Here is a 9322-nt window from a genome sequence, read left to right as displayed (position 1 = left end):
GGGCGGTCTGTGTGAAGTGGTGGCTATTCTGGACTTGGCCGCAATATGTTAAAGGTCCCATGTCATGCTTTTCCGGTTATTACCCGTCCTCTTGTGTGTCATGAAGGTTTTTATGCATGTAACCGTCTGCAGTCACAAACCGTCAAAGTACAACCTGAAGGGAGTAAAACTCTAAACAGAAAATACCTGTCTATGCTGCCCCAGAATGCCTCGCTGGGGATTTCTCTTTTTCTTCCTGGGTACAGCGACGTGCCCATACCCAAATGGACCCGTTGTTCCAAATGGACCAATCCGTGGAGCTGTTACGTTACGTCCACAGAGCCGTTAGGCCTCACACACACACACTCAATCTTTTCTCAGCTGCAGCTCCGCCGATTTCTCCTCCCTGAGACGGCGGGACGCGGCAAGGCTGTGAGTCGGTGTGTGAGCACAAACACAAACTCCCAGCCAGGCTGCGGGTGTGTGTGTGTGTTCGGGCTGGTTTCGGGCTGGGTTTCACTGTGTCTCGCTGTCTCGCAGACGGCCACTGGGCTCACAGGGAGGGGGCGGCAGGAGCACCAACAAGCCGTTTAGGACAGAGAGTGAATACACATACTTTACAGAGATGCTGTATGAGAAACCAATTTGAGTTTGGAAAATTGCACAATATAAATCTATTTTAATATACCTCAACAATGGAATTATGATCAGTGGAAATGGCCATGACATGGGACCTTTAAATGACATATACCCTAACGAATCCACAAAAATAAGAAATTATTTTAAATAATTTTCCCATTTAATTCTTATCTTTGACTAATATTGTATGTGTGTGCGATAAATTGTTAGTAAATTGTATAAATTATAAAGCATAATAGAAAATAAATGATACGTGTACTACTTGTAAACCCAACTAATTTGGGCCTTTAGAAAAGTCAAAATTCTTACTTTAATCTCACAATTCTGACTTATTCTCAGAACTCGAAAAGTTCTGAAAAGTTCTGAAAAATCACTTTTGGTCAGACCCGCCAATCCCCCCCACCCCCACACAAATGCACATGTGGCCCTAATCCTCTTCTGTATCTTGTCAACAAAGGCTTTTCTGTAAAAAAAAATTGAGCAGTAGCTGGCTACTTGCAATAGCTAACACAACAGTTAGCTTGTTGTATAGCAGCCCTGAAGGACTATTAAGTTAACAGCGAGAATGGATGTGGACTGGGGGACAGGGCGGGTCGCTGCTGGGATGCCAGAGCTTTTTGGAAGCTCAATTCTGGCTGGCGTACACAGAAAGATCCTGTATCTTCAACAGTAACTTCTAATGCTGAAATAACAAGAAACTTATACCGATTAGTAAATGAACAAAAATTTATGTTTTTGCAAGTATTTCCGCAAGAAATTAGGCAAAAAACGCAAACTTAAAATGTGTGGTTTTTTAATAGAGATCTGATCGCCCATGTGAAAAATTAGCTTGGAATCCAGTGTGAATCACAATATATTTAGCATAAATGTTGAAGTCCCTGTTTCCACAGAAATGGCACATAGTAAAGGAGATGTTTAGCTTAAAGTCCTTATCTTACATTAAAAACTTTTTTTGGCAGTTGATTTCTGGGGGGTGTATGCAACAGATAGTCAATGTATGTTTCTTTATTTCATACTGAATAATATGTAAAAAAAGGAAAAATATTAGGTCCAATAAAAAAACTTTGCTTCTGGAAGCAGGCCATTTCGTGACGTCACGTGTGGTTCCCGGCTGCCGCTGTCTGGCTCCCTGCTGCCGTCCGGATCGACAGCCAATGCGCGCAGCCAGCGAGAGTTCACAACGAAAAATGGCGTCAAATATTGTTGATGTTTACGCATCAGAAAAAGCTAATAGCGCGGGTATTTGGCACAATTTGACAGAACAATTATTTGGTGTGGACGATGCGAGCAGTGACGATGAATCTGAACGATCTCTGCCGCCTTTTACACCAGAAATAAGAGGCCTAGAACCGTATAGGTTCGAGCCAGCAAAACGCGAATGTGCACCACCGGCCTCAGCTGAAAACATGGAAGTCACTCCGCCCTCGCCAGCACCAGCTCGAGTCGGCAACACAGATTGGTAGAGCTATTCATATGTTATAATATCAATCAATAATGAATTTTGTAAACACTGATACACAAAGTTGACATGCGGCTATACCAGCAATGCTACACTGTGTGATGCTGGGACGGGCTGAACTCACCAGGATTCGCGGAACCACACGTGACGTCACGACACAGCACCAAGCAGCGGCAAGTTTGAATCCAGACTTTTCTGGATACCTCTGAATTTGACCCATTTTCCCGATATTAACAAGTGATTTACAGCAAATAGGAAACGATATTCGATCTATATCACGTGTTACTGGAATAAGACCCAACAAGTTAATGCATTTTGAAACAGTTCTATGATCTTTCAGCTACAGTAAATTACGCAAGATAAGGACTTTAATGATTTCCAATTTGGTTAAACTCTTTTCTGCAACTCTAACTCCCTGGCTGCAACTTAGTTTCATGCTTCTTTTGCGTTATAAAAAGAACTGAAAAACTCAAAACACTTTGAGTTCAAATCTCGATGTGAACAAGATATTAAAAACTTACCAAAAAATAGGGGATCCGTTGCTACATCTGGAGACGAACTCTCGACTCTTGTCCATTCTTGTAGCATGTCTTGTTTTCCAGTGGTTAACAGGCGGACATTGATGTACAGTAGCAGCAGCAACCCTAAAAGGCAGAGGGAAAAAAATCAACACATGGCGCAACTGCAGAAATCATCAATCATCAATATACAGGTTCAATGCCTAATCAGTAAATCACTTAACCCAGATTGTGCTATAACAAAAAGTCTTCAAACTAGAGCCTATGGTCAACCAAGGATAAATAAATATATGTTTTCTTCATTATACTTCAATACGTAAGTTGACCATTGGGCCAATTCCCCCAAACCTTGGTATATTTAATTAACCCTAAAACCATTCATCATTGAGCAAACCATTGTAGTTGTGTAAATGACGAAGAGCAGGAATATGGTCACTTTGCAGAAATGACCTCTCTCTGAAGGTCTTAAATCGGATTGCATGAACAAACAGACACATTCACACATGCAATTCCTCCATCCCCTCTTCTCCCCCTCTCCTCTGTCCGGTCAGTGTAATGGATGGTGAATCCGTTGCTTAGTCATGCATACATCTGACAAATTGTCCCTCTCCGAGCACGGCCCCGCCGCCGTGTGATTTGTGAAAGACGGGACGCGACAGGATGAGTCGGCAGCTCAGATTGAAAAAGGGCACTGAGGATACAGGCAAACTAGTCTGAAAAGGTCCATTTGAAGAAAATTATATATCTGAGAGCTTGCAGGCCGCCGGGGTGTGGATGGGCTGCTCCTGTGTGTGAGTGTGTGTACGTCTGAGTAAGATTGGAAATATGTGAGACGTGTTTCAGCAATGACCTTGCTGTGTCGTGGACAATAATAATGTTGCTCTAGTATATGTTTATGGTGGTAAATCTGAATTTATTTGACTGGTTTAACTATGAGATAGCCCAAGTAGTGTGGACCGATCCCCATTTAAAGCGTAGAGCATGACTAAAATACAGTCTGCCGTCCCTGTTTTTAGTAACATATAACCTACATACTAGCCTACTGACTGCTTCCTGGACTACCCATTATTCCCTTTTATTATAATATAGTATTCTTACTGGCAGATTCTTCATCACTTGAGTTAAGCGTGTTGAGTGAATTGATTTGTCTTAAAAACTACATTGCTACAATATTAAATGGCTACCAAATTGAGGCTTTTAAGAGCGCTATGATTGAACTGATTTCCCCATTTTACCCAATTCTTAACCCATAATAATATACATTATCAATGTTGTTCTATATGGTTTTTTTCAAGTTAATAGTAGTATTAATAGTTTTGAGCTTCTATGCATTATTTATGTCCTGTACGGCTGTAGGGCTTATTTATGGTGTCGTGATCGGTCATGATCCCATTAGTTTATCTGTTTCCTGTTTTATTTGGAAGTTCCCTCAATCTGTGTCATGTCTGCTTTTACTTCCTGTCTTTGTTTGTTTTCCCACCTGTTTAGATTGTCTGTCCTGGCCTTATTAGTTCCACCTGTTTCCCATCAGCCCTGCAACTATGAAGGTAGATATGGTGCAAAATGCGAGAGCTTGTAAAACCTGATGGGAGCACTTGCAGGAAAAAAATCTGAGCTTGTGTACATACATTTATACTTGTATAAAATATCCACGTATCTGTGAACCAAATTTAAAGTCACAGAAGAAGAAAAAAAGTGTTGTAGCTTGTAGGAAAAAAATTAACTTAGTGAGGAAATATTCACTTGCAGAAAAATATATATATATTTTTAAATATATTTTCCATTACAACTGCAACTTGGTTATTACAACCTCTCAAATCAGTCATTACAACTTCACGAATCTGCTCTGTGACAGTATAATTCGACGAGTCTGCGGCCTTGACTTTTGCTGCACTTCTTGCGATTTGTTTTAAAACTATTTATAATTTAGAAATTGTTGGCACAAAATAACGGGTTACGTTCCCGGTCATTTTTCTAAATAATATCTGAACACATTAAAGCTGGAAATTTGTCATGATTTACTCGATTCATTGGGATAGCTAGCTTTGAGTTTGACAAACTGGGAACTTCAGAGACTGTTGACCCAAAAAGAACAACAGCATAATTACCGCTGGTGCAAAGTCAGAAAGTGTTGTAAAGGCCCAGACACACCAAACTGACACCAAAGAACACGTCCCGACGGACCCGATTGTTTTTCGCCTCACGTCTCCTGCGTCTTGGCCAACAGTCGCACTGGAACACACCGCAAAGACTTCAGCCGACAGCCAAGAAGCACGTACACGCAATCGTGAGTGGCAATAACTCTCCTTACCAGCAGGCGGTGGTAGTGTGTATTCGTCATTCAAAAGAGGCAACAACCGGAAGACAGACTGCGTGATAACCGAGAGAAGAAGAACAGACTGCGTGATATAAACAAACAACAAATAGCGTGTGCATTCCATTTTCACTCTACAGCAAGAAGCTCATGGGCTTTCCCGAACCTGTGTCGAGAGGTGGAGTTAAATGAAATCTCAGATTTGCCTTCTTAATAGTTTTTTTGGGTCCCTCACTTCCGTTTCGCTTCTCATGCACTGATTCGCTAGCTGAACAGCCAATCAGAGTGATTTCTTTTGCCGACGGCTTTTGGCGGCGGCGGAAGGTGTTGGCACGGCTGAAAAGACACGACGGTGCAGGACACACCAATCTGAGTAGGGCGACAGGATGCTCATCGACGGCCAGACATCTATTGACATCTATCGACGCCGAAAATCCATGTAAGGAAAAAGTTGGGGGGAGGGATTGGTCAGAAAAACATCAGACTTTAAACGTACTCTTTCCGAGCAGTCAACTAAGTGTTTTTAACAAAGCAAAAAATGTATGCACAATGCATATTTCACATTTTGATGAAAAGAGCGATGTGCCCAGAGGTTTGTGTTCCACCCATAGTATTGAGGAGGTTTTTGTAATTGACATACAATGTAAAACTAAGTAATACATTGTTATTTTTCTATGTTTGCTACATGTACAACTATACAAGTGTCGAAAAAAAGCCACTGTTTTAACCACATTTTATCAGGTTAATTGAGCTAATGCTATGCTAGTGCGGACGATAACGTTGCTAGCTAGCTAACAGCAGCTAGTATCACTTTTGTTCAGGGCTCAGAAGCCTCATTCAATCTGAGACAACGTTAGCATTGCTAGCTAGCTAACAGCAGTGATCGTTACTTTCGGTGAAACTCATGGTCAAAATTCACACATTGAGCTTATTTTCAACGTGTATGAAATAGCAGTATACTAAGAGAAGTGTTTAAATGAAGAAAAAGCTGTTTTGTAAATGTAATCACCAGAGTTCAGCCAAGATGGTGATTTCCGGTAATAACATCATTGTCTCAGCAAAATGATTGCACTGCATACTTGCGTGAGGGAGTTAGGACCATGTTCTGTTTACTTGCCAATATTTCCCAAATTTCGGGTAAAAAAAATGCATTCGGTCACAATCCAATAGCAATTAAAAATATAGTGTAGTTAAAGATAGTTGAGTGTGACATTAGTTTATTGTTTTAGACCAGGGCTCGGCAACCTTTTTGATATGAAGTGCCATTTAAAAAAAAATGGTTATCAGCGTGCCAACTATCGAGAATTATCAACGGGGGGGGGGGGGGGGGTTGAGGAGCTTGACGCTCGTCAACTATCAGCAGGAGGGCGGGCGAGCCTCGCTGCGGGGAAGCAGTGTCGCAACATACACGATGCCGAATTTAGCAAACAAATGTAAGTAATTGGTTTAAACGGCATAATAATAAGGACGATGGTCCGTTCTGTGATTCTCCAGAGCACACATGTTATGATATTAGGGTCGCGTCGAGTCATGCAGGGTGAGATGAGATCGCTGTCCCTTTAAGAGATAGAGATAGAGAGAGAGGGGTGTGGCTTGTGCATGTGTTTGTGGATGGTAGAGCGACAGTGAGCGATAGTGATGGGAATTCCGGCTCTTTCGGCTCCCAAACGGCTCTTCAGTTTACCACATTATACCTTTTATGATTAAATCAAATGTAGCCCTGTTTTGATGTGTATAGGCCTATGTGTACATATATATAACTTACATTAATCAATACATCCTCTTTACTGAAGTATTCAAAAGTAAAAATTACATGTTTAATATAAATGATTTGCTGTGGCCAAATGTTTTCATTGCATTTACAGACCCTTGTAACTCTCTGATACCAACCAAAGAATGCAATGACTTGCTTATAGAACCACGCTACACAAAACAGATAGCAACACCTATAAAAACTATTTAAAAAGGGGCTACTGTATCGACATTTTAAAATTATATTTAAAGAAAAGGCCGATTCTTTGAGCTGCAGCTGACCACGCCCCCCTGCAGGAGACGGGAGCGTGCTCTGAGATCAGCTGCTGGGGTCTCAGAAGAGGGGGAGAAAAAGAGATCTCCCTCCTCCGTGTTTTATTCTTATAGAAGTAAGAAGAGAATCAACGGGGCAGAAACCCTCCTTTTTACGCAGTGGTCCAGACATAGACATCAAACGGCGACACATATTCAGTTGATATTTACTTTGGCATTAGGGCAGGGATATCTAGATAGGCCTACTTTCCAAGGTTTGACATAATGAATTGTGCTACTTTTAAAGCAAGCAACGATGTTTTCAAATCTGTAATCAAAAAGTTCCTCAAAAGCACTATCGAAGCAGTTCCTGCCGTTGTTAGTTCGAACAGTAACAACGGACTATTTTTCTTTAGCGGATGCATGTCAATTAAAAAAAATACATACAACTATTTTTTAAATCAATAAAATCATTTTCTAAATCAATAAAAGCATTTAGATTAATATTGGGAGTCATGTCGTTACTTTGTTGAGAATGTGGCCATGTAATAAGCAGGGTAATGTGCACATTGCACATTGCATAATGTGCCGACACATCACTAGTGAGCGAGCGTGTGTATGTTTCTGGAAGTGAAACGGGAAAGCAGAAAAACAGAGGTCTGTGATGTATTTTGTGAAACAGAAGAACAGCTAAATAAATGCAACGGCCTCCCAAGAAGAGCTCACCTCTCTCCAGTCATTTAAGCTAAAGTGGGTCTGAAGCTTGTTGCTTCTGCCCTCCTTGACTTCGGTCTGGGAGCCGACAGGAAAGTTCAACACACAGATGGCCAGTCCGCCCCCTTTGTAGCATATTATTTCGATGAGAGATGAGCAGATCGCCACTGCTTTCAACTAAATACACAGCCACGCAAAAACTGCGGCATTTGCTCCTTATGGTTACTGCAATTTGTGAAGTGCTTTCCTCCGATCCGTGAAACGATCAGCACTGCACCACGGAGGAAAGCGGCAGAAAGTCACCTGGAGTAAAGAGAGCGGGGCTGCGTTGCGTGCATGGCTTCCTTCCGCAGGTAACGGGGAGAAGCGCTCTGGCGGCGGTCTCGTTCAGGATCCGAAAATACAATTTAAATATTTTGCACACTTATTCCACTTATTCCTACTGTGCCACTGGTTACGGTTCCGCGTGCCAATGCTGGCACGCGTGCCAGGGGTTGCCGACCCCTGTTTTAGACAATACAGTCTTTTGGACTGATAAGGGGGTTAAAAGTATCACTAAAACCACTGCAGAAACATGAAAAACATTTTTTAAATCTTGTCGTTTTCAGTATCCTTGTAACCTAAGAAACCTGGTGTATATAAAGTAAGGCAGTACAGTACTGACTCAAAGCTGAGAGAATAATCACACGCTTTATACTACCCAGACGTAAGCACATGCTCCTAATGTGATCCTTAAAATCTCAGACCAGCACTGCAGAGCTTTCATAAATTAGCCTACTTTATGACAAGCCACTAGCCATTAGGAGGAAGTAAAAAAACGATATCAAAGATGAAAAGACAAAGAAAATAAAGGTACATAGGGGCTGGAGGGAGGTGAAAGGGACCCTGGCACATTCAGAACACTAAAAGGAGTGTTGTGCCAAGTCTGCCTGCCTCCCCTCTCTCACCCCCTACTCCCACCCAACTCTTTCCCTTTCAAAGGACCATGGGAGGGCTGCAGCTTTTTAGTCATAAACATCTTGCGGGTAGGTCTGCACTGGGCCTTTGCCACGTTACACATTCGCTTATATGAGGGAAAAAAAGAGGCGATTCTGGCACAATATCTACTTCTCTCCCTTTTTCTCTGTCTGATCGTTCCTTGAGGCCAGAGTTGAGGCTGTGATAGAGATTAGGACAGCAGCGCTACTGACAAGGCAGCTAAATCTACGCAGGCTGAAAAACCTGGCAGCAGTAGTGTTTGGAGAAGGATTGTTTAAAAAGAAGGCTTTGACTAATAGCGAGGAGAGAGACGAGGAGCTGGGTCAGGAAATGGACCGGGCCAGAATGGTTGATTGGGGAGACTGATCAGTTATGATTTAAGGCAGATGTCGGGCTCTTGCACGGCTGACTTAAGTTTATAAAAAAGAGTGCGTGTGCCTAGAAAGTACATCTGCATGTGTGGCTGACTACACACTCTGAGGGTGTCAGAGGTATGCAGCCCAGAGGGACTCATGCACACTACACTTGCAAAATGCTGAATACACAACACGGCCGTACAGTCGACACAATATAGTGCCCATATGCCTGTGATGGCATCCAGATGAGTGGAATGGATGAAACTACATGGCAGGGAGCCATGCTGATGAAAATCACTCTGGGAGAGCTCACTCCGGTAAATCAGGAGGATTTCCCCCAAGAAACACACTATTGGTCCCA

At 42.2% G+C, this 9322-nt stretch overlaps 1 long non-coding RNA gene across 3 annotated transcripts in view; it reads right to left on the bottom strand.

The window, feature by feature from the left end:
- LOC307044900 overlaps positions 1–9322 on the bottom strand; it is a 43436-nt gene that overhangs the window by 4461 nt on the left and 29653 nt on the right. For 2 of the 3 annotated variants that reach the window (XR_013809735.1, XR_013809736.1), the window contains exon 2: positions 2599–2721. This is a non-coding gene — a long non-coding RNA (uncharacterized lncRNA). Of the gene's footprint in view, positions 1–2598; positions 2722–5918; positions 6037–9322 lie in introns of those variants that run through there. The other variant, XR_013809737.1, reaches the window with a different exon arrangement.

The sequence above is a fragment of the Notothenia rossii genome, assembly GCF_949606895.1.
Source record: "Notothenia rossii genome assembly, chromosome: 6".
NCBI lineage: Eukaryota > Metazoa > Chordata > Actinopteri > Perciformes > Nototheniidae > Notothenia > Notothenia rossii.
This window is presented reverse-complemented; position numbering and strand designations above follow the sequence as displayed.